The 24,541-nt window shown below is 41.7% G+C and overlaps 1 protein-coding gene across 4 annotated transcripts in view; it reads left to right on the plus strand.

Moving 5' to 3' along the window:
• The window catches only part of TNFRSF11B (TNF receptor superfamily member 11b), an 87,354-nt gene that overhangs the window by 3,377 nt on the left and 59,436 nt on the right, over nucleotides 1-24,541 (plus strand). For 2 of the 4 annotated variants that reach the window (XM_084618182.1, XM_084618185.1), the window contains exon 2: nucleotides 5,171-5,333. The exons of 1 other annotated variant lie outside the window; for it this stretch is intronic. The gene's annotated coding sequence lies outside the window, so the exon portion shown is untranslated. Of the gene's footprint in view, nucleotides 1-5,170; nucleotides 5,334-24,541 lie in introns of those variants that run through there. One more of the 4 variants, XM_084618186.1, reaches the window with a different exon arrangement.

Genomic DNA, 24,541 nt, shown 5'->3' on the forward strand with positions numbered 1-24,541 from the left:
TGCATATGCCAGACATGAATGACACACAGAGTAGAATTGTTAGTAAACATGGGATAAACTATAAATACACATAAGACCAGACATCACACATTTTTTCAAGTGCCAAACTTCGTATTAACAGAAACAAAACACATCACAAATCTAGACAGACAGTGCTGCTAAGTTATATGGCTGCATGATTCATTCCCTAACGAAATCAATGTCAAGATGACATTTTCCCTCAGGCAGTACTGGCAGTGGTTTATAATTTGGGTAAACTTTCTCTTCCCTATAAAAAAACAAACCATCAAACCAAAAGGTAACCACTGAAATAGCTACCACTTAGCCAAAAAAACAGTATTTAAATGGAGAACAATATAAACCTGCATGAGTCAGTCTACTGTAATTTTTCAGAAAATAGTATGGGTCATAGGGAACAACTTCTGTGTTTCCAAAGAACATAGACCTATTTGGTACGCTTTTTGGAAACAAACTTTGTTTGAATGCATCCGACGAAGTGAGCTGTAGCTCACGAAAGCTTATGCTCAAATACATTTGTTAGTCTCTAAGGTGCCACAAGTACTCCTTTTCTTTTTGTTTCAAATAGTAATTCCCTGCTTTCAATAAACCATTTATCCCTCCTCCTCTTCCCCCCAACACACTGTTCCTCAGACCTTCTTGTCAACTGCTGGAAATGGCCCACCTTGATTATCACTACTGTAAGCAGTGTCAGGATGAGCTCCACCCTGACATCTGGTGGTGAGGTGTGGCAAGTTGTGGAAAAGAACTTCAGGGGCCGATCTCATTTGCATAGGCACACCCACCCCGCCTAGAATGAGGCCATAGCTGCCCAAATGGTCACTTTGGCTGCTGTGGGATCCCCAGTGTCTCTGTTATTGGGGCAGGAAGAATAAATTGTTATTACCCTGATTATGGGAACTGTGCTTGGAACTGTACTGGGCCTTTTGTTATGATGGAGGGACTCACCATCAACTAAGTAGCACTCGCTAGGCAAGGGTCATGGGTTCCAAAACTTTGTAAATTGAGAAAGACTGGGGACAAGTGTTAATACTTGGTGGCATGGGCCCCTTGGTGAGGGCCTTACATGCTAATTGCACTGCCTCCTCTCTCCACTGTGGAATATCAGAGCTAATTTTGATTCTATTAGGAGTCTAGTTACAGGCTGCTGAGCTCACTTTGAGCTACTAGTGCACCAGCACTGAGGCTCCCCTACTACAAGCTGAATTCACCAAAGAGCTGAACTGACTCAGAGCTGAAATCACTGAGTGTTGTGTTAAGTAGTGGGGGAGCCTGAAGATATATTGTGGTGCAGTTTGTGGGACGGCTGGAGTGCCTTGTGGACAGGCTGGTGGAGCAGTTCGTGGGACGGCGGGAGCTGCTTGTGGGCCGTGGAGTGGAGCTGAGCGAAGGAGTTTGTGGGGCGGCTGGCGGAGCGGAGCAGAGCTATGGGGCAGTCAGCTTCAGATCACGTAAGGTGCCTCTTACCCCCGACCCATCTCCACCCAGGTTGGGAGGTAAAGCTCCGCAGATAAACTTTCGAACTCTGGAGCTGCCCTGACCAGGGACAGAGACTTTTGGGGCATTGGACTTTTGGGACTTTGGGTGATTTGGGGTTGCCGGACTCAAGAACCAAAGGGAAAGGGGGATGCCCCAATTTGTTTGGGGTGGGTTTTTTGCTCATGGGTTGTGTTATGAATCCTGTTGGTGGTGTTTCCCCAACATAATGCCACATTGTTTCTCTCTGTTATTAAAAGGCTTTTTGCTACACTCAGACTATGTGCTTGTGAGAGGGAAGTATTGCCTCTTGGAGGCGCCCAGCGGGGGTGGTATATATTTGTCCCAGGTCACTGGGTGGGGGCTCGAGCCGGTTTGCATTGTGTTATTGGAATGGATCCCCTAGATATTGAACCCGGCCCTTGTTGCTGCCAACTCTGATGGGCAGAAGGGTTACACTACGAAAGGTTCCCCCCCCTCCTGCTGGTAATAGCTCACCTTTCCAGGCAGGTGCACGGCTCTACCTGTGTGGATCATTTTGCAGGATCCTGGTCTTAGACTGTACTTAGATTGTGAGCTTCTCAGTACCAGTGTATTGTCTTCAGGTTTATCTGCAAAGCAGCTAGAATATGCTGGTGTTATATAAATCAATGTAATAAGTAGAGGGGCTTTAGGGAGGCAGAGGGCAATTTACCCATAGAGTATTAGAAGCTGGTCACACCACATGCTCACAGAAAGATGGCACAGGTTGTTTATCAACAAGAATAAAATATTTTTTGCCTTTAAACGTAAAAGTTCAATTTTTGCACAGATACATTTCCTCAAAGAAAGGATATTTTTATACTGCTAGCTAAATCAAAATGAGTTGTAATGGGGAATGTCTTGCCCTAACATATTGTGACCCATCTCTGCTTACTACTTCTCTTGGGATAATAGTTTGGAGGTCCAAAGATTTTGTTCACTGCAGTAGATAGCGCACTTGACAACTCCACAACTGTGTGTATTGGTGTCTTTGGTATTACCTTGAATGGGAAAAGACTGCGAAGATGGTATCTGGCTGTCTTCAGTGACCTTGGTTGTTCTTATTTGATTCATCTTTGCTTGTTAGTCAAGGAATCTCAATTAAAGGGGTTGGATCCAGATGTTGAGATCTTTGATATCATTTTTTTGACTTGCTATCATTTTTTGATGAGATTGCAAGTGTGACAGATAAAGGCAATAACACAGATGCAAGATAGTTACACTCCTGGAAGGTATTTGACTTGGTACTGTACAATATTTTGATAAGAAACTAGTGTAATACCAAGTCAACGTGGCACACATTTAAACAGATTAAAAACTGGCTAACTGATAGGTCTCAAAATGTAATTGTAAATGAAGACTCATAATCAAATGGGCATGTTTCTAGGTAAGTCCTGTAGGGACTGGTTCTTGCCCATATTCTATTTAACATTTTTATCAATGACCTGGAAGACAACATAAAATCATCACTGATAAAGTTTGCAATGACAAAGACTAGGGGAGTGGTATGAAGACAGGTCACTGTTACAGAGCAATCTGTATTGCTTGATGACTAGGTGCAAGCAAACAATATGAGTTTTAGTACGTCTAAATGTAAGGTAATACATTTAGGAACAAAGAATATTGGCCATGCTTAAACGATGGTCTTCTCTATAATGAGAAGCAGTGACTCTGAAAAGGACTTGGGGGTTATGGTCGATAACCGGCTGAACATGAGCTCCCAAAGCAATGCTGTGGTTGAAAGGAGTAATGAACTGTTTGGATAAATAAACATAAGAATATTGCGTAGGAGTAGGGAGATTATTCAACTTCTGTTTTTGGCACTGGTGCAACTGCTACTTGAATACTGTGTCCAGTTTGTGTCCATTCAAGAAGAATGCGGATGAATTGGAAGTAGGTTCAGAGAAGAGCCAAGAAAATGAGTAAAGGAGTGGTGAGCAACATAAGGAGCTCAGTCTATTTAATTTATCAAAGAGAAGGTTCAGAAGTGATGTGATCGTACTTTATAAATACCTACATGGACAACAGAAATTTGATTAATAGAGCTCTTTAATCTAGGAGATAGAAATATAACAAAATCCAGTGGCTGGAAGTTGAAGCTAGACAAATACAGATTAGAAATAAGGTGTACATTTTTAACAGTGAAGGTAATTAACAATTGGACCATCTCACCAAGGTTGTAGTGGATTCTCCATCGCTGGAAATTTTTAAATCGAGATTGGATCCTTTGCTAAAACATATGCTCTAGTTCAAAGAGGAATTAATTTAGGGAAGTTCTATGGCCTATGTTATACAGGAGACTATATATCAGACTAGATAATAACCATAGTCCCAACTGGAGACTATATTATCAGACTAGATAATAAGCATAGTCCCACCTGGCCTTAATATCTATGAATTTAATAGAAAACGTTAACTTTTCCACTGGTGTTTTGGGCAATCCCATAGAACATAATAGAAAATTATACTCCTGTTACAGATTTCTATAGGATAGTGCAAAAATACTGTTAAAAGACAGTAGTTCTCGGCTAACTTCGATTTCTTTTTAGACTAACAGCTATAGAACTCACTTCAATTTCTATAAATTCCAATTGGTTTAATATCTATGGAACATTCCTATAGAGTTTAATAAGGGTCAATTTCCCCATATGTTTAACAGAAATAATAATTATGTACAAAGTTCACCAAGATATCATTAGCTTAATTAATATTTGTATAACACTTTGTGAAATGTTAATCCCTAGATATGATTTTTCATTTTGTTTTTGGAAATAAACTGAATAAAAACAGCAAATCATGTAATAAAGATCCTGAGAATCATCTGGAATTGTTTCTCATGAAGACTGTTCTACACTTTTTTGTCAGGCAACAGGATTTTCTGTCCTTCAGGGCTTTCCTTCTGATATGGCTCATCAATCTGAGTTAAGTCTAGTGCAGAAGCTCTTGAGGCCTATGTAAAACATAGGCATGAAGCCAGTTTCTTAGGGAGCAATCACAAGGAGAAGCTGTTGTGTTTAATATTAAAACTCACATTATATGTAAGCAACATCCCAAACAAGGGGGCAGATACAGCTGGTTCCATCATTGTCTTAGCAGGAATACAGCCCTGTGCATTTGATTATGTGGTGAAACCTGTTGGAGACCAGCAAAAATTGGTCAGTGAGAGTGATATTTATGGATTTGGTTATACTTTAAAGTGGTCAGTAAAAGCAAGGTTTCTAATAAATCTATCACAGAAAGGAAAATGTCAGTGCTGACTATACAGATGTTCTTGGATGGTTGAAGAGCATCAGTCTGTTTTTGTTTTGTTTTTTTAATCTTACAGGAAAAAATAGTTGTGTAGATGTGTTTCCTTAAATGGATTTTAAACTTCTGAGCCAATTCCACAAGGCAAATTCCCTATAACCTGTATCAGATGTTCTATGCTGGATGCCTTGATAAATTTTGCCAGTAATTCAAAGAGAATTATTTGAACACAAACTTTCCAATATATCTTGATAAATGGGAATGTTACAAACGTTTTTCTCCTAAATTCAAAATGCACCTCTTCTTGGCTTCATAAGAAAATCTGTTGTCATCTGCATCTATGTGTTCTTTTTAGTCATTTGGGAACTATTAACATAATCTCTTGCTTTCTCTGCTATTATTTTTGCAGTACTGACTGACTGAAAAAGGAAGAAACATGTAACTGTAAGCTCTCATTTGGAAAATCCAAATCTTTTGCAGAAGAGTCATGTAGAAGGTCCCTTCTCTGAACTTTCTGGTGGTCTGTTGAGTCAAGAAAGACCTAGGTCTGGCAATCCCCAAAGACGAACCAAGTAAGAAAAATAATTTATTTTGAAAGGATGTTTCCTCATCAAAGCTCATTGAGAGAGAATGTGTGGCAACTGGTGAGGAAAAGGATCTCTTTTCTGAGAATATTCATGGCAGACATTCAGACTTTTCCACTATATATCTAATATCCTGATTCATACAGGCAGGCCAGATATCCAAGATGATCAGGGCTCCCGACTTTTTTCACACTGAAGTAAACAGTAAAACTCTTATTGACTTTAACTGGACCAGAAGTGACCTCCCCATTCCACCTTTATGCTAATATGGTAGCATTAACAGGAAGAACATAAGAACGGCCATATTGGGTTAGACCAAAGGTCCATCTAGCCCAGTATGCTGTCTTTCGACAGTGGTCAATGCTGGGTGCCTCAGAGGGAATGAACAGAACAGGTAATCATCAATTGATCCATTTCCTGTTGCCTATTCCCTGCTTGTGGCAAACAGAAGCTAGGAACACTTCAGAGCATGGTTTTAAATTCTTGTCCATCCTGGCTAATAGCCATTGATTGGACCTATCCTCCATGAACTTATCTACTTCTTTTTTAAACCCTGTTATAGTCTTGGCCTTCACAACATCCTTTGGCAAAGAGTTCCACAGGTTGACTGTGCATTGTGTGAAGAAATACTTCCTTTTGTTTGTTTTAAACCTGCTGTCTATTAATTTCATTTTGTGACCCCTAGTTCTTGTGTTATGAGAAGGAGTAAATAACACTTCCTTATTTACTTTCTCCATACCTGTCATGATTTTATAGACCTCTATCATATCCCCCCTTAGTCATCTCTTTTCCAAGCTGAAAAGTCCCAGTCTTATTAATCTCTCCTCATATGAGAGATGTTCCATACCCCTAATCATTTTCGTTGCCCTTTTCTGAACCTTTGCCAATTCCAATATATCTTTTTTTAGATAGAGTAACCAGATCTGCACACAGTATTCAAGTATTCAAGATGTGGACATACTATGGATCTATATAGAAGCAATATTATCTATCCCTTTTCTAATGATTCCCAACATTCTGTTAGCTTTTTTTACTGCCGCTGCACATTGAATGGATGTTTTCAGAGAACTAGCCATGATGACTCCAAGAGCTCTTTCTTGACGGAAAATAGCTAATTTAGACCCCATTATTTTATATGTATAATTGGGATGATGTTTTCCAATGTGCATTACTTTGCATTTATCAACATTGAATTTCCTCTGCCATTTTGTTGTCCAGTCACCCAGTTTTGTGAGATCCATTTGTACCTCTTTGCAGTCTGTTTTAGACTTAGGGTATGTCTACACTACGAAATTAGGTTGAATTTATAGAAGTCAGTTTTGTAGAAAGCGATTTTATACAGTCGATTGTGTGTCCTCCCACACAAATGCTCTAAGTGCATGTAGTCAGCAGAGTGTGTCCACAGAACCGAGGCAACCGTCGACTTCCGGAGTGTTGCACTGTGGGTAGCTATCCCACAGTCTCCGCTGCCCATTTGAATTCTGGGTAGAAATCCCAGTGCCTGATGGGGCTAAAACATTGTCGCAGGTGGTTCTGGGTACATATCGTCAGGCCCCCGTTCCCTCCCTCCCGTCGTGAAAGCAAGGGCAGACAATCATTTTGTGCCTTTTTTCCTGAGTTACCTGTGCAGACGCCATACCACGGCAAGCATGGAGCCCGCTCAACTCACTGTCACTGTATGTCTCCTGGGTGCTGGCAGACGCGGTACTGCATTGCTACACAGCAGCAGCAACCCATTGCCTTGTGGCAGCAGATGGTACAATAGGCCTGAAAATCATCCTTATCATGTTTGAGGTGCTCCTGACCGCCTCGGTAAGGTCGGTCAGGAGTGCCTGGGCAGATATGGGTGCAGGGACTAAATTAGGAGTGACTCGACCAGGTCATTCTCTTTAGTCCTGCAGGCAGTCCTATTGTACCATCTCATGGTTAGCAGGCAGGAGATGAGGATGGCTAGCAGTCCTATTGCACCATCTGCTGCCAGCCAAAGATGCAAAAGATAGATGGAGTGGATCAAAACAAGAAATAGACCAGATTTGTTTTGTACTCATTTGCTCCCCGCTCCCCCTCCATGAAGTCCTGCCTGAAATGCCAGAGGGAGGGATAGCTTAGTGGGTTGAGCATTGGCCTGCTAAATCCAGGGGTTTGAGTTCAATCCTTGAGGGAGCCATTCTGTGTGACAGCTGTTTTTGTTTCTCCTTGATGTAAAGCCACCCCCTTTGTTGATTTTAATTCCCTCTAAGCCAACCCTGTAAGCCATGTCGTCAGTCGCCCCTCCATCAGAGCAACGGCAGACAATCGTTCCGTGCCTTTTTTCTGTGCAGACGCCATACCACGGCAAGCATGGAGCCCGCTCAGATCACTTTGGCAATCAGGAGCACATTAAACACCATGTGCATTATCCAGCAGTATATGCAGCACCAGAACCTGGCAAAGCGAAACCGGGCGAGTAGGCGATGTCAGCGCGGTGACAAGAGTGATGAGGACATGGACACAGACTTCTCTCAAAGCAGGGGCCCTGGCAATGCAGGCATCATGGTGCTAATGGGGCAGGTTCATGCTGTGGAATGCCGATTCTGGGCCCGGGAAACAAGCACAGACTGGTGGGACCGCATAGTGTTGCAGGTCTGGGACGATTCCCAGTGGCTGCGAAACTTTCGCATGTGTAAGGGCACTTTCATGGTGGGACACAACTGAGACTGTAAATTCAGGACAAATTGCTCAGGGCAGTTACAGCCCAAGGCTGGGGGTTTTCCACCCCTAAGGCAAACCAGCCACATGGAGAAAACTTTGGTTTTGCCCCACTGGTTAACCACAAGTCTCGCAAGCAATTCACTTAGACACTCCAGTTTCCCAGTATCACCACCAGTGCCACTTGTTAGGGGGTTGAATGGTTATGAAAACCAATATCCCAGTAAAAGAAAAAAGGTTCTCTTGATCCCAAAGGACCAAGGCCCAGACCCAGGTCAATATACAAATCAGATCTTACCCACAAATCATGCTTTTGTCAATCCTTTAGAATCTAAAATCTAAAGGTTTATTCATAAAAGGGAAAAATATAGAGGCAAGCTAAAATTGGTTAAATGGAATCAATGACATACAGTAATGGCAAAGTTCTTGGTTCAGGCTTGTAGCAGTGATGGAATAAACTGCAGGATCAAATCAAGTCTCTGGAGTACATCCACAGCTGGGGTGGGTCATCAGTCCTTTGTTTAGAGCACCAGTTTGTAGCAAAGTCCCTCCAGAGGTAAGAAGCAGGATTGAAGACCAGATGGAGGAGCTGCAGCAGCTTTTTATAGTCTCTTGTCATGTGGTCTCGGCTTTCTTTGTACAAAGACAAGCTGTCCATCACATGGCCTGGAAAAACCTTAGAGTTCTGTCCATAGGCATGCCCCTGCATACCTTGCTGAGTCACAAGGTGTGTCTGCCGGCTCTCAGTGGGTCAGTTGTATAGCTGATGGTCCTTAATGGGCCACCAAGCAGGCTAGGCAGTGCTGATGCCAAACTGTCTGGGGTGTCACCCAGAAGTATAGCACAAGTTTGAAATACAGTCAGTATGGAGCCAATACTTATAACTTTAAATACAAAAATGATACATGCACCCAGATAGCATAATCATAACCAGCAAACCATAAGCTTTCCATAAACACCTTACACGACAACCTTTGTACAATATTTGCTTCAAATATATAACAGTGGTTGCAACCATGATTTATACAGTCACAGGTTATATTAATAACGTCACACCGGACACCTTCCATTACAAAAAATTCTTGTGATCTTTTTGATCATCTTTAACACCTTCTGTTGTTGTTAGTAGGCCTTGAATTAGAGAAGTGCCTTTTTCTTTATCCTATGAATTCTGCTAAGGTTTTGCTGACATACAAACACTGAAAAATCACAATTTCCCATTTCACTTGCATTGCTCAGGAAAATGTTGGCAGCCTGCCAAAGTAGCAATTGAACACAAATGTTCTAAGGTTGGGCCCATGCTTCCACCAAAGCATCAGGTTGATAGCTGCTGGAAGAGCAGCAGTGAAGGGGGAGTTTGGGGGAGGTCAGACTTCCTTACACCACCTTCTTGGGCCCAGCACAGGGAATGTATTGGAGACAAGTTTTTATTTCAGAAGGTGGAGAAAGCCACTAGGGGAGAGGCTGGTCTAGATTTGATTTTGACAAATAGGGAGGACCTGGTTGAGAATTTGAAAGTGGAAGGCAGTTTGGGTGAAAGTGATCATGAAATGATAGACTTCATGATTCTGAGGAATGATAGGAGGGAAAACAGCACAATAAAGAAAATGGACTTTAGAAAGGCAGAGTTTAGCAAACTCAGGGTGCTAGTCGGTAAGATCACTTGGGAAGCAAGTCTAAGGGGAAAAACAGTTCAAGAGAGTTTGCAGTTTTTCAAAGAGACTTTATTAAGGGCAAAAGAGCAAACTATGCCACTGTGTAGCTTGCATAGGAAGTATAGGAAGAGACTACTCTGGCTTATCCAGGACATCTTCAATTATCTAAAATTCAAAAAAGAATCCTGAAAAAAGTGGAAACTACGTCAAATTACAAAGGATAAATATAAACGAACAACACAAGTATGTAGGGGCAAAATTAGAAAGGCCAAGGCACACAACAAGATTAAACTAACTAGAGACATAAAGGGTAATAAGAAAACATTCTACAAATACGTTGGAAGCAAGAGGAAGACCAAGGACATGGTAGGCCCATTACTCAAGGGGTTGTGGGAGGGGAAGGAAATAATAACAGAAAATATGGAAATGGCAGAAGTGCTAAATTACATTTTTGTTTCAGTTTTCACCAAAATGTTTTAGTAGCAATTATCTAAACAAATTCTCGTGAAAAATGAGATAGGATCAGAGGCTAAAATAGGGAAAGAACAAGTTAAAAATTACTTCGACAAGTTAGAAGTTTTCAAGTCACCAGGGCCTGATGAAATACATTCTAGAATACTCAAGGAGCTGACGGAGGAGATATCAGAACCATTAGCAATTATCTTTGAAAAGTCATGGAAGACAGGTGACATTCCAGGGGTAATAAGATAAGATAATAAGGTGATAAATAACAGTCAACCTGGATTTGTCAAGAACAAATCATGTCATACCAACCTCATAGTTTTCTTTGACAAGGTAACAAGCCTTGTGGATAGGCAGGAAAGGGTAGATGTGGTATATCTTGGCTTTAGTAAGGCCTGTCTTGCATAACCGTCTCATCAATAAACTAGAGAAATGCAACCTAGAAGGAGCTACTATAAGGTGGGTGCATAGCTGGTTGGAAAACTATTTCCACGGTACGCATCCGATGAAGTGAGCTGTAGCTCACGAAAGCTCATGCTCAAATAAATTGGTTAGTCTCTAAGGTGCCACAAGTACTCCTTTTCTTTTTGCGAATACAGACTAACACGGCTGTTACTCTGAAACCTATTTCCAGAGAGTAGTTATCAGTGGTTCACAGTCAAGCTGGAAGGGCATAACAAGTGGAGTCCTGCAGGGATCAGTTCTGCGTCCGGTTCTGTTCAATATCTTCATCAATGATTTAGATGATGGCATAGAGAGTACACTTATAAAGTTTGTGGACAATAACAAGTTGAGAGGGGCTGAAAGTGCTTTGGAAGATAGGATTAAAATTCAAAATGATCTAGAAAAACTGGAGAAATGGTCTGAAGTAAATAGGATGAAATTCAATAAGGACAAATGCAAAGTACTCCACATACAAAGGAACAATCAGTTGCACACATACAAAATGGGAGATGACTGCCTAGGAAGGAGTACTACAGAAAGGGATATGGGAGTCATAGTGGATCACAAGCTAAATATGAGTCAATAGTGTAACACTGTTGCAAAAAAAGCAAACATCATTCTGGGCTCTATTAGCAGGAATGTTGTAAGCAAGACACAAGAAGTAATGCTTCTGCTCTTCTCCGTGCTGATTAGACCTCAACTAGAGTATTGTGTCCAATTCTGGGTGCCCCATTTCAGGAAAGACGTTGCCAAATTGGAGAAAGACCAGAGAAGAGCAACAAAAATGATTAAAGGTCTAGAAAACATGACCTATGAGGGAAGATTGAAAACATTGGCTTTGTTTAGTCTGCAGAAGAGAAGACTGAGGGGGGGGGGGACACGATAACAGTTTTGAAGTACCTAAAAGGTTGTTATAAGGAGGAAGGAGAAAAATTGTTCTCCTAAACCTCTGAGGCTAGGACAAGAAGCAATGGGCTTAAATTGCAGCAAGGGGGGTTTAGGTTGGACATTAGGGAAAAACTTCCTAACTGTCAGGGTGGTTAAGTACTGGAATAACTTGCCTAGGTAGGTGGTGGAATCTCCATTATTGGAGATTTTTAAGAGCAGGTTAGACACACACCTGTCAGAGATAGTCTAGATAATACTTAGTCCTGCCTTGTGTGCAGGGTATTGGACTAGAAGAACTTTCGAGGTCCCTTCCAGTCATACTATTCTATAATTCTATGATTACTACAGCATCAATAGCGGTTAAAAGACCCAGCAAAATTGTTGAGACAAGCCCCTGCCTGAACAGCTCTTGATCAGTGTACAAAAACCATGTTAATATAAAAATTTTTTTTGCATTCACTGGATCTGCTTATATTCACACTTTCTTAGTAAAAGCTTTTTGACACAATGCCCAAAGGCATTTGGACTCCTCACATTCACAACTATAAGTGTTTGTTTAAAACTGACTTTGAGACCTGACAAGATATTGCTGTAAAATGTATCCCTCTTGTCAGCCTCATGTTGCTTGAGAAAATATTCATACTTAGATACTATGGTGACAGGTGCTTTGGAAATTTAAGCTACTACTAATAATAAAAAAGTGGGGGCAAAATTAGTTAGGGATTATTGTGTTCACTCAAGTGCCTTTGACCTATCCCTGGTGAGCTTGAGGGATCTTTCTTCTCTTGGTTCACCCCAAGAGAATACATTTTCAGGGTGATGCATGGTAGTGGAACAAATCCTGCCCTCTTGAATGGGTGTGGAAGGCATGAAACCACTGTGATTCTGCTTTGCAAGGGAAATAGATGATAGAGGGGCCCAGGCTGTGGGACTTTGTTTTCACTGCTTCATGGTGGCTTTCTTAGATCCAACACTGAGAAAGCCGAGAAAAAGATAAGGACAGATACTGTCCCTACCTGGATGAGTTTACAGTCTTAGGGAGAGACTATGCAAATTGCTGATAGCCCATAAAAAGAGGAGCCCCAGTGCCATAATACTTCCTGGGCTGTGCGCGCAGAGCCTCTGGTTGCTCACTGCTACACCTCTTGCAGAATGAAGCTTGCTTCCGATGGAATGCAGGGGAAGATGGATTCATGGAGACACTTTCCTACCTGCCCTGTGGAAACCCCAGGAAACGGGGACCTTTAATGTTTAATCTGGTCACATCTCTTGCTATCATGTCTGGACTTATTTTATTATCTCTTCCCTACACAAACTAGAATGTCAACAGCAAGTATGAATCCACACTGGCAATTTGTTCTGTCTTAATGTCTCATACAGAGTAAGATTTTCTTGATATTTCCTAGACAGAAATAGTCACTTTATTTAGCTGATAATTCCTGGACAGAAAAAGTCACTTTATTTAGGTGATAAATAACTGAGTGGGTATTGGGATGGCCTTTCCTTTCTTGGAGAGCTACCTCCAGGGGTTCTGGAAAAATGTGTATAGTGGGGGTGCTGAGAGACATTGAACTGAACTGTAAACCACTTATGATGGAAACCACTTCAAGCACCCCCTAGTTCCAGCACCTATGCCTACCTCTGAAGAATTTTCAGGTGTTTTGCTGTGAATTACTGGGCCACTCCTAAGAACCCCCTCTTGCATGCTCTCTTCTCTCCATCTAGAGCACCAGGGATTGGATAAAAGAAAAGAAGGGTTGAAAACACACTTAAGATCAAATTGGTCTGAGTATGCAAGACTAACAAGCATCCCTGATATCTAGAGACACCAAATTATTCCACTGGTTACACACCTGTCTCTTCCATTGACATCAGTGGGACTGGTGTGTGCATTACCGAAGGAAAAATTTGACCCATAGTCCTTATGACTCTTCCTTTAATATCTACTGTACCCGTCGATGATACTGATGATGCTATTAGTGACAGGTCAATCTTTTGTTGAGAATAACTGTTTTCAATAAGAGTCCCAGCCATTTAACACTTGTATTAAACCAAAAAATGTAGGTCAACAGCTGATTGTGCTCAACATTTTTATGTAATGTGCCCAGCAAGCCTTACCATGGCAGCAGACTTAATTATTAATAATGAATAATGTATTCAACACATTTAGCCTTTTGTGTCCACAAATTTTCCATAAAAAGTGCCATTTTCTTGAATCCGTTTCTTTTTTGTTCAAATTATCTGCCAAGAATTTCTGTTAATAATTCTTGTGGTACTTCCAATTTCTCATGCCAAACATGAGAGAGAGCACTAGATAGTGTTTCAGGGGAGGATTTTATCACCTCAGGGTTTGATCCAAGCCTGCTGAATATCAACGTGATTGTTGGTTGGGCAATTGGTTCAGTGGATTTAATTAGAGAGAGCTTGTATTTTCACTTTCCCCATAAGAGTTTTTGTACCAGTATTTGAGGAATTGGCACTTCTCTTGCTACTTGCTCTTTATTCTTAGTAGTTTTCCACATGCCACATTTATGTAACAGTTTTTCATAATAACTAAAATCTGTAAAGATCATCCACGCAGTGAGTTAAAAACATGACGCAGACATTGTGGGGAGGGATAGCTCAGTGGTTTGAGCATTGGCCTGCTAAACCCAGGGTTGTGAGCTCAATCCTTGAGGGGCCATTTAGGGATCTGGGCCAAAAATTGGGGATTGGTCCTGCTTTGAGCAGAGGGTTGGATTAGATGACCTCCTGAGGTCCCTTCCAAGCCTAATATTCTATGATAGGTGCTGGAACTAGCAGTGCTGCTTCAGCCCTGGGCTTGAAGTTTCCACCATACATAGGGTTTACATATTGATTTCATGGCTCTCAGCACTCGCACTCTACAAATTGTTCTAGCACCCCTGAACACAGAAATGATGGATGTTTCATTCTGAGAGGGTTTGAATGATCAGACCTTTCCATAGTAAGTTCTCTCCATTCCACTCAAGAAGTAAATATTAAAACCATCTAAATAGGTAGTTTATAGTGTGTTGAAAATATTTATGGGATGAATAGCCATTGGGTGGTTGTACTCTGGATATTGCTGTGGGAAAATGGACCAAACAGTGAATAGACAAATGCCAAAATGTGGTTTTGTGGATGTGTGATAGAAAATAAAATCTCCTTTTAATATGACAGCCATTGTTTATCAGTGCTTACAGCCCAGATGAAATGATACAATGTTGGTACACTTGCTTGTGAAAAAATATTGCCCTTTGCTTTCCATTGGCATACAACTTACTGGATCTGTTGGACTAAGGCAGTTTCTTTGGATATTTGATGTGGGGTTTTGGTATTTGCAGTCAAGAATCTAATTAGGCGATGTAAACACTGACGAATAGATTCAAGATGTCAACAGATCTTTCCTTCATTGCCTTCCCCTCCATTTCCCCATCATTCTCTCATACAAGTTTCCCCTTATAGATAAGATATTGCAAACTAGTACCACAATTTTAAAGGGGAGGTGTTTTGTACTTCAGCAATAACCACAATGGATATCTGCTTTCCCCTCCCTCCCTTAGACAGTTTCATCCTGAAGTCTCCTATAAAGTTATGTCCTCTCCCCAATAGTTATACACTGAGGTACCAAAATCTCTACAATCACTTGAGATACAAGCAATATGTAACACTGTACATCTACTGTAAAGATCAATATACAAACAACTGGATGAGGTGATTTAAACAATTTTGATGAGTAAGAATATAGCTCACAGTATATTATTCTCATTGAAAAAAACTACTTTAGTAACTAGCTTTAAGTGTCAATAGACAAAAATTTCAGGGTTTACTCCAAATCTCTGTGCCTTGTAACTGCATCCCCTTGCAAAAGCAGGAGCTAATCCTGGCATCAGCTCTTAGCAGCTTGACTTCAGAGGTGCTGCACACCCGCAGCTCCCATAATTAGATTGAACAACAGGTGTGGGTGCTTAGCGCCTCTGCAAGTCATGACACAAACCAATATTATACTTGATCTTAACCAATCGACAAAAACATGTACCTCTCAGGAGGAGGTTCATTTAAATGATATCTAGGAAACATCTCAACACCCAAATGGTTCTATGGAAGTGTGAAGTGCTATCACGTTGTGATACCTAAGAAATTAGGTTCTTTAAGATAGCAACTGAGTCCATTATCAGCCTGGCTTCCTTGCATATATGCCATGTGCATGTAAATTATTGTATGAGACTTTGTAAGGTAGAAACTACTTCCATTAACCACTGAGGCCTGGTCCTGCTTAATTTTAAGCATATGAGTAATCCTACTGAAGTCAACAGAAATAACAACTGCTGAAAATTAATCATAGAATCATATAATATCAGGGTTGGAAGGGACCTCAGGAGGTCATCTAGTCCAACCCCCTTCTCCCCAATTAAATCATCCCAGCCAGGGCTTTGTCAAGCCTGACCTTAAAAACTTCTAAGGAAGGAGATTCCACCACCTCCCTAGGTAACGCATTCCTGTGTTTCACCACCCTCCTAGTGAAAAAGTTTTTCCTAATATCCAACCTAAATCTCCCTCACTGCAACTTGAGACCATTACTCCTTGTTCTGTCATCTGCTACCACTGAGAACAGTCTAGAGCCATCCTCTTTGGAACCCCCTTTCAGGTAGTTGAAAGCAGCTATCAAATCCCCCCTCATTCTTCTCTTCCATAGACTAAACATCCCCAGTTCCCTCAGCCACTCCTCATAACTCATGTGTTCCAGTCCCCTAATAATTTTTGTTGCCCTCCGCTGGACTCTTTCCAATTTTTCCACATCTTTCTTGTAGTGTGGGGCCCAAAACCGGACACAGTACTCCAGATGAGGCCTTACCAATGTCAAGTAGAGGGGAACGATCACGTCCCTCGATCTGCTGGCAATGCCCTTGCTTATACATCTCAAAATGCCATTGGCCTTCTTGGCAACAAGGGCACACTATTGACTCATATTCAGCTTCTCGTCCACTTTAAACCCTAGGTCCTTTTCTGTAGAACTGCTGCCTAGCCATTCGGTCCCTAGTGTGTAGCGGTGCATTGGATTCTTCCATCCTAAGTGCAGGACTCTGCACTTGTCCTTGTTGAGCCTCATCCGATTTCTTTTGGCCCAATCCTCCAATTTGTCTAGGTCCCTCTGTATCCTATCCCTACCCACCAGCATATCTACCTCTCCTCCCAGTTTAGTGTCATCTGCAAACTTGCTGAGGGTGCAATCCACACCATCCTCCAGGTCATTTATGAAGATATTGAACAAAACCGGCCCCAGGACCAACCCTTGGTGCACTCCACTTGATACCGGCTGCCAACTAGACATGGAGCCATTGATCACTACCCGTTGAGCCCGACAATCTAGCCAGCTTTCTATCCACCTTATAGTCCATTCATCCAGCCCATACTTCTTTAACTTGCTGGCAAGAATACTGTGGGAGACAGTGTCAAAAGCTTTGCTAAAGTCAAGGAACAACACATCCACTGCTTTCCCTTCATCCACAGAACCAGTATATAAGCATATGTGTAAGGCTTAACTCCTTTTTCTTTATGTCCTTAACCTTCCATATAACAAATGTTGACCCAATTAATTCCTCAAATTTGATACAAAGAATGTCCTCGTGAGCTGAGACCTTAGCACAGTAAGCACAGCAGAACTATAAACCTCTGCAAGAGAAGGTCGTAATGCACTGGCTGTCCCTTAAATGATTGTGGCACTGCCAACATCACTTTAACAGAACCAAACAAAAATGAAGAATATTTTAAAATTAGTTCTATGCAATTGCTTGCTCTATTTGGATCAGAGTAAATAAAACAGTCCAAATTCATCCCTGCTGTAAATCTACTGAAGACAAATACGCTCCACCAGGGATGAATTTGGACCAAGATGTTAGATATATTTTGAATCCCTAGAATGTCATAATCTGCGTCGTATCAGACATGCACGGGAATCCTGGAAGGAAAAACTAAGTGTTTGCAGGAAGTGGTATCGATGACTCAGAAGATGACCATTCTCAGTCACTGAGTCAGTAGTGAAATAATATCCTGCTGACTGCTGGGGGTGCACCTCCCAGGTAAATCCTAGCACTGAGGTTCTCAGACTTAACTTAATCATAAAAGATCAGCTGTCACATTTCACAAGAAGAGGAGTATCTCCCTTGGTTCCTGGCCATATTACAGCTGGATAATTACCTACTTCCTCTTGTTGCTTTAACTGGCTAAGGTACTTTCTTCTTTACTTCCTTCCCCTCAATTTGTGTACTCTGGCTGGCACTGTTACAATAGCTGCTGTGTTTCTAGAGGTGGCTGGCTCCGCTTGATCCCAGAGATGTCTGGCTGCATTTTAATGGCTGATAAAGTGATTCCTATATGTTGATTCTGTTAGCTTCCGAGCTCATTTAGATAAGGACTATGCCACCTTTTGTGTTTGGAAAAGGTCCAGCCCATTGTGAGCCTTATCATAATAGTAACAGTCTATAAAGCATCTGAGGTTTCTGCTATGCCAATCAATACAAATGATCTTTGTTACATATCACACACAGTAAGGGTTACGAATAAAGTACCCCATGCACTTTCATTCTTCATCCAGCAGAGAAAACAGGCAAGACCTGTTCATGTCTTAACTTAGGCCAATCACTATATTTTAATTTTAAAGTATTGTTTTAACATTTCCAGCAAATTATCAGCCACGTATGTCTGGAAGAGGAGCTCTCAGCAAGTGCTCACATCAGGAATGAGCAATGATTCTATGCTCGGCAAGTTATTTTTGAAATAAGATGACTCTAGGTTTCCATTATGGAATAATAAGCCTTGCAACTTTCTTTTAAAAAAGCAAAGTTTGTTATGTTTTTTTAAAAGACATGCAACACTTGTTCTGCTAAACTTGAACTTAATTTTTTCCTTAATGCCACAAAGACTTTTTTAAAAAAATGAAAAATTAATTCAGTGCAATTTTTAAAACTACTTTGAGGCTGAGAAACTGTACACCAAATCTCTCCCTTCAGCAGATTTTTATGGCTGTTTATAATGAAAAAGTTGATGGACCCATAGCTATTGCTGTGCTATTAGATGCTGCTATAATTTCAGATTAATATGCTTCATGTTATTGGCTAGCTCAGCTGCCTGCATTGCATTCATTATGGTGTTACAAATTGCTAGTTCCTTGGGGATTTTTTTAATGTCACTGTCTGCGAGTAGGCGTTTTGGTTTCTACTCCTAATCAAAGCATTTCACGGGAAACACCCTCTTACTGATATTCATTATGGATCTGATCTTGTTGAGTGCCACTTGACTTGGTTCCATTGACTTCTAAGAGCTGAGGGCACTCAGCACCTTGCAGAATCAGGCCCTACTTGACCTGTGTGAAACTTGTGGTTTTGGCTCACAGAGATTCATGCAAATTACTTTGCATTTATTTTTGGTCCTGCTGTATGTGGTTTTGCACCTCCTGATATTTGCGCTTTGAGTTTCACGTTCAAGTGAATCCAAAAAATGTAAAAGTTCTTCAAGAGCATCACATGTCCTCTGGCTTCATAATAAAAACATGTAGTTCTGGTACATTTTACAGAATTTTGATGCAATTCTCTCCCCCCCCCCGCCGGACTGTGTCATATTTGCTTGAAACTGGAAAGGGTTCAAAAGGTTTGTGAGTCTGAGCAGATCTTCTGATACACATAATCTGAGTTTTGAGTTTGTTACTAACCACAAAACCCAACAAGTTTCATGTGAGTTTTGGCATTATCAGGAAAATTTCATATAGCTTCATTTATTAAGGGGCATATTCTTCCCTGAATCTTTGCCTGAACTCCCATTATTGTCACTAGAAGCTCTATGCTCTCAACAAGTATATCACCTTATTTCCATAATGATTTTTGGTTGTTCAAATACATCCTTCTAACACATGGACCCATATGCTTAAATGCATCCTCCTAACACATGTAGCTGAATAAATGTTCCATGCTCATTATCATTTGCAGATATGGGACAGTTGTTTATTTGCTGACTTTCTGCAAAGATTACAAGAGGGGGTAGGTGGAACCAAAATTTCAAGCAAAGAGTAAAAAAAATTAAAGTACCTAAGTGACTTAAGAGCCTACATCCTGGTTTCAGAAGTGGCTTTGAGCTTGTTTTCAGTGCAAAATTAACCTGAGTTATACCTGGCATGTTGCCCCTTAACTCGAGGGTGGTGCTGCTTTTAACCTGAATTGCTGGCTATCAAGGGGTATAGGCTAAGCTGGAGTTAACACATCTCTGAGGCAGCACACCTTGTCAGCTGCTAACGTAACCACTCTGTCCTGTGAATGCAGACTGGTTCCACTCAAGTGTGCTTGTCACCTTCCCACAATTTCCCCCACGTGCCCCCGAAAGCAAAGACAAGTTTTTCCACAGTTCACTGGGAAAGAATTCATAGAGTGGCTCATCTTACTGCAGCACAGACTATCCTCGGGTATGCCCCCAGGAGACATAGCCAGAGCCAGTGTAACCACTAGGCGAACTAGGCAGCCGCCTAGGGTCCCAAGATTTGGGGGGTGCCAAAAAGCGGTGCTCCAAAATTTTTTTTACACTATTGCTGGAAAACGAATGAATAAAGAAAAGAGAAACATCACGGAACTTGCATTTTAACTTGTCATTCTCTCATACCTTACAGCTATAGCCTATGCCAGCTCTGCGTTGCGGGCACAAGCATACTGCTTCACTACGGTACAAAGTGGCAATGACGTCATTTTTCTCGTCGCGCGCGGCCGTTACCAGTTCTGACAGGCTGTTTATGATGCTAAGTTTACTAATTTTCGGAGGTTGTCGATTGAAGCTGACTATTTTTGTTGAGTTGTTTCAGATCTAAGACTCTGGCAATGGCAGCTGCATCATTTCGCTAATACCTTGTGTCCATTGTGTGTGTATGTTAGGTATTTGAGTGTGTATGTTTATCATGTGCGAATATGCATGTGTAGGCTGTTGAAATTTGTCATATTGATACTGTCAGTTGTTGTTGTATGACGGAGTACCCGCCATTCTAATTTTATAAATTTTATTAATAACAATAATTGGATATTCTAAAGGTAGAATAAAATGTAGTAGATTTTGATATGAAAGAATGAAGGAAGGACGTATACATGACTAAAAAGGGTGTATTTCTGATTACAATCAACATTGCTTAATTTTAAGGAAAAGTCATCTTGCTCTCTTAATCAATGTTTACGTCAAACATTTGATGAAATTCAAATAGTGACTCATAGTAAGTGACATTTTTGAAAATTTATAACAGTTTATAATAGGCGATGCTCTGGGGGGAAGGGGAGGGAAGGGGGGCGCAAGGTGGAAGTTTCGCCTAGGGCACAAAATATCCTTGCACCAGCCCTGGACGGAGCACCACACACAAGTGAGTACAGCATCTGTGTGAACACAGCAACTCAAGTGTTATTTCACAGTGCAGCTGCCTGACTTGAGAGGAATAACTTGAGTGTAGATAAGATTTAATCAAAACAGAGTGTGTGCACTAGGACCTCACCCACATGTTACACATTAAACAGACTGCAATGTCCTCTGAAAAAGGGGTTGGCCGTATTATGAAATAATCATCTTTTTTGCCAGCACGACTCCCACCAGCACAGATGGAACTGAGAGTCAGGACAAAGCATGCCTTTTCCAGTATTCCACCCCCTTAGACCCGGAGCCGGAAACACACAGGGTTCTTGGAACTGGCAACAATATTTGAATTCATGCTAAAACTGGACTTTTTAATGTTTTTAAATACTTGAGTCACATCAGTCAGTGCTATTTACAAATTCTGTTTATGGACACAGGTGGCCACTGTGACTCATGACACATAAATACTAAATATAGCCGAGACAATCTGGGAAAATCCCATAATGAAAGAGGGAATAACTGCCTGATTGTTAAATTTATACTCTTGGTCACTGGATCCCAGTAACGGAGCTGGTATTATTTTCACAAAAATCATATGATGGGATAGTAAGAGGCTGAATGAGTGCCAAACTACAGAAGGAGAATACAGACTCCAAGCAGGGTATGGAGGGAAGTTGGTTGTACTGCAGTAGTTTGTAATTCCCATTTGTTGTAATGTAGTCAGCAACCCAATCCATGTCTGCCAGGAGTCAAAGAGACCCAGTGTACCCTAGGCTGAGTGTACTCACACGTGCTCAGGAGGCCAGCAAAAGGTTATGCAGCACTTCAGTCCCACCTAAGACCTATTATGAGGATGTAAGTAGTGCATGGGCTCCTCTGCACTGGGGCACATTTTACCCTTTGTAGGTTAGAGATCCAGGGAGCTACTACATCTATACATGTTCAGAAACCCAAAAGAAGAATGCCATGTTTACTATACCTGGATCCTGTTCAGATAAATACTTTGCTGCCAAGGGCATATCTACACAGCAAGTCACTGCACTGCAAGCTAGGGCGTGAATCTACAGCATGCCTGCTGCCACGCGTACCGTCTTGCGTGGGCACTGCTACAGTGCATCAAAAGCCTGGGCGTGTGCTTGGCACACTGCTTACTGAGCTACTGAAAGGAAGCTGTCTGTGGCTTCAGTCCACCACCTGCCTTCCAAAAATGTAACCACCTGAAAGCAAAACAAAGCACATTAATCAGTCTCCTAAAGTTTACGCAATGCATAAATTTTACATTCTTTCCCTGAATGAGCAATAAGTTGAGTACTCTAGATGCCCTGCTGGGCATGGGGTGGATAATCAGCTGGACATGAGCGCCTACTGTGATGCTGTGGCCAAAAAAGCTAATGGGACAATTGGATTCATAAATGAGAATCTTCAATAGGAGTACAGAGGTTATTTTACCTCTGGATTTGGCACTGGTGCAACTGCTGCTGGAATACTGTGTCCAGTTCTGGTGCCCACGATTCAAGAAGGATGTTGGTAAATTGGCGAGGGTTCAGAGAAGAGTCATGAGAATGATTACAAGAGTAGAAAACCTGCCTTATAGTGATAGACTCAAAGAGTTCAATTTATTTAGCTTAACAAAGAGAAGGTTAAAGAGTGACTTGCTTACGGTCTATAAATATCTATGCGGGGAACCAATATTTAATAATGGGCTCTGCGTGTGTGCATGTGAACACCCTTGTCCCAAGGACTCTCCCCTCTGACTTTGGCATGACAGGATCATAATAGAAAGACCACACTGTCTGTCAGCCAAATTGTTGGAGAAAGAAATGCTCCAGCAATCAGATACCATAAACTTTTTTGTAAACAAGTCCCTACAATGTTGGACTGTCCAAAATGTCTTAAACAAAACCAAGACACCACAGCATCATCTCAGGTTTCAGAGTGTAGTACTCTGCACTGCTTCCATTAAGAGGGAGAAGTATGAGTTCTTTCCTTTGCTGAATACAAAAAATCCTCCCACTTAACTCTGTGCTTTGATTGGAGAGGCTTTCTTTTTTTAAACATTTGAGATTTTTGTAATCCATTGTGTCTACATATTAAAATGTTTCTCTTCTAATAGAACCCTTTTTTAACACCCCGAGCCCTGCATCCAAGATGTTTCCAGTGCTGGGGCAGGTGTACCCCACAGAGCTATATCGGTATAACTATGTTGCTTCTCCCGTTGACATAGCTACTGCTTTTTGGAGAGGTGGATTGACTGCACTGATGGAAGAAACTATCCTGTCGGCATAGTACAGTCGTCATTAAAGACTGTATGGGAAGACAAGCCTTTAGTGAGCCCCTCACCCTAGTGTCATTTAAAGTTACTTACTTTCCCGGGGGGGGTAAAAAGGGGGAGGGAATCACACTTATTTAACACCTCTTTCACTTGTCCAAGCTACACAGGAAGCTTAGGGCAGAATCCAAGTCTCCTGAGTCCCAGTCCAAGACCATAACCACTGCATTGCTAGGGAGCAAAGGGGAAGAAATGGTAGCAGTGGCACCTTTCTCAATAGTGGAGCCAGAGGAGGAGCCCACAAATAGTGGAAAAGGGAACTGTTGCAACTTCATTATGTGTGCACCTCTGTGTGAGGTCTGCCTGCTTATGCCAGAGGTGTTAAAGTAACCCACACACCTCCGAGGTGTGGTGCTCTGTCCCATCTAGTGGCACTGAGACCACGCAGGCTATGTCTACACTACAGACAGGATCGACACTCTGAGATCAATCCACCGGCAGTCAGTTTAGCAGGTCTAGTGAAGACACACCAAATCGACAGCATATCGCTCTCCACTCAACCCCTGTACTCTACCCCCGACGAGAAGAGTAAGGTAAGTCGACGGGAGAGTTTCTCCCATCAACCCCCTGTGATGTAGACCCTGTGGTAACTCAACCTAAGGTACGTCGACTCCAGCTACATTATTCACGTAGCTGGAATTGCGTAGCCTAGGTCAACTTACCGCAGTAGTGTAGACATAGCCTCAGAGAGAGACATTAATGAGCCTGCTCTACAGCTTTAGCTAACAGCCATACAGCTTTTAGCTCACACAGTAGAGGCTCATGCACTAAGCTCCAGTACTCCCAGGTTCAATCCTGCCCGCCAACGACCAGGGTCTGTCGGCATTACAAGTAGGGGCTCGTCCAGGATTTCAACTGGGAAGTCTCTGAAGCTCTGGACACACTTCCTCAGCTAGGGGAAGTATGTAACCCACACACCTCCTGAATGTGGTGCTCTGTCCCATCTAGTGGCACGGAGACCACTTAGAGAGAGAGAGATTAATGAGTCTGCTCTACAGCCTTAGCTAACAGCCATATGGCTTTTAGCTCATGCACTAAGCTCCAGAGGTCCCAAGTTTGATCATGCTCGCCGATGACCAGGGTCTGTCGGCGTTACATTAACATAGCTCTCATTGAAAGCTATGTGGGCTTTGGAATCATCCAATCAGGAAGCAGAAACAATATCATCTAACCAATCACACACTGTGTAAAGCACATTGGGTGAAATGCTGGCCCCACTCAAGTCAATGGTAAAACTTCCAATGACTTAAATGGGGCCAAGATTTCATCCATCATGAATAGTAAACTCTCAAAGCAATAGTGGCTGTGAAATATGTTCTCTCAACCCATTCATCAAATAATTCTGAACAAACAAGTGA

This window comes from Lepidochelys olivacea, assembly GCF_965140295.1.
Source record: "Lepidochelys olivacea isolate rLepOli2 genome assembly, chromosome: 2".
NCBI lineage: Eukaryota > Metazoa > Chordata > Testudines > Cheloniidae > Lepidochelys > Lepidochelys olivacea.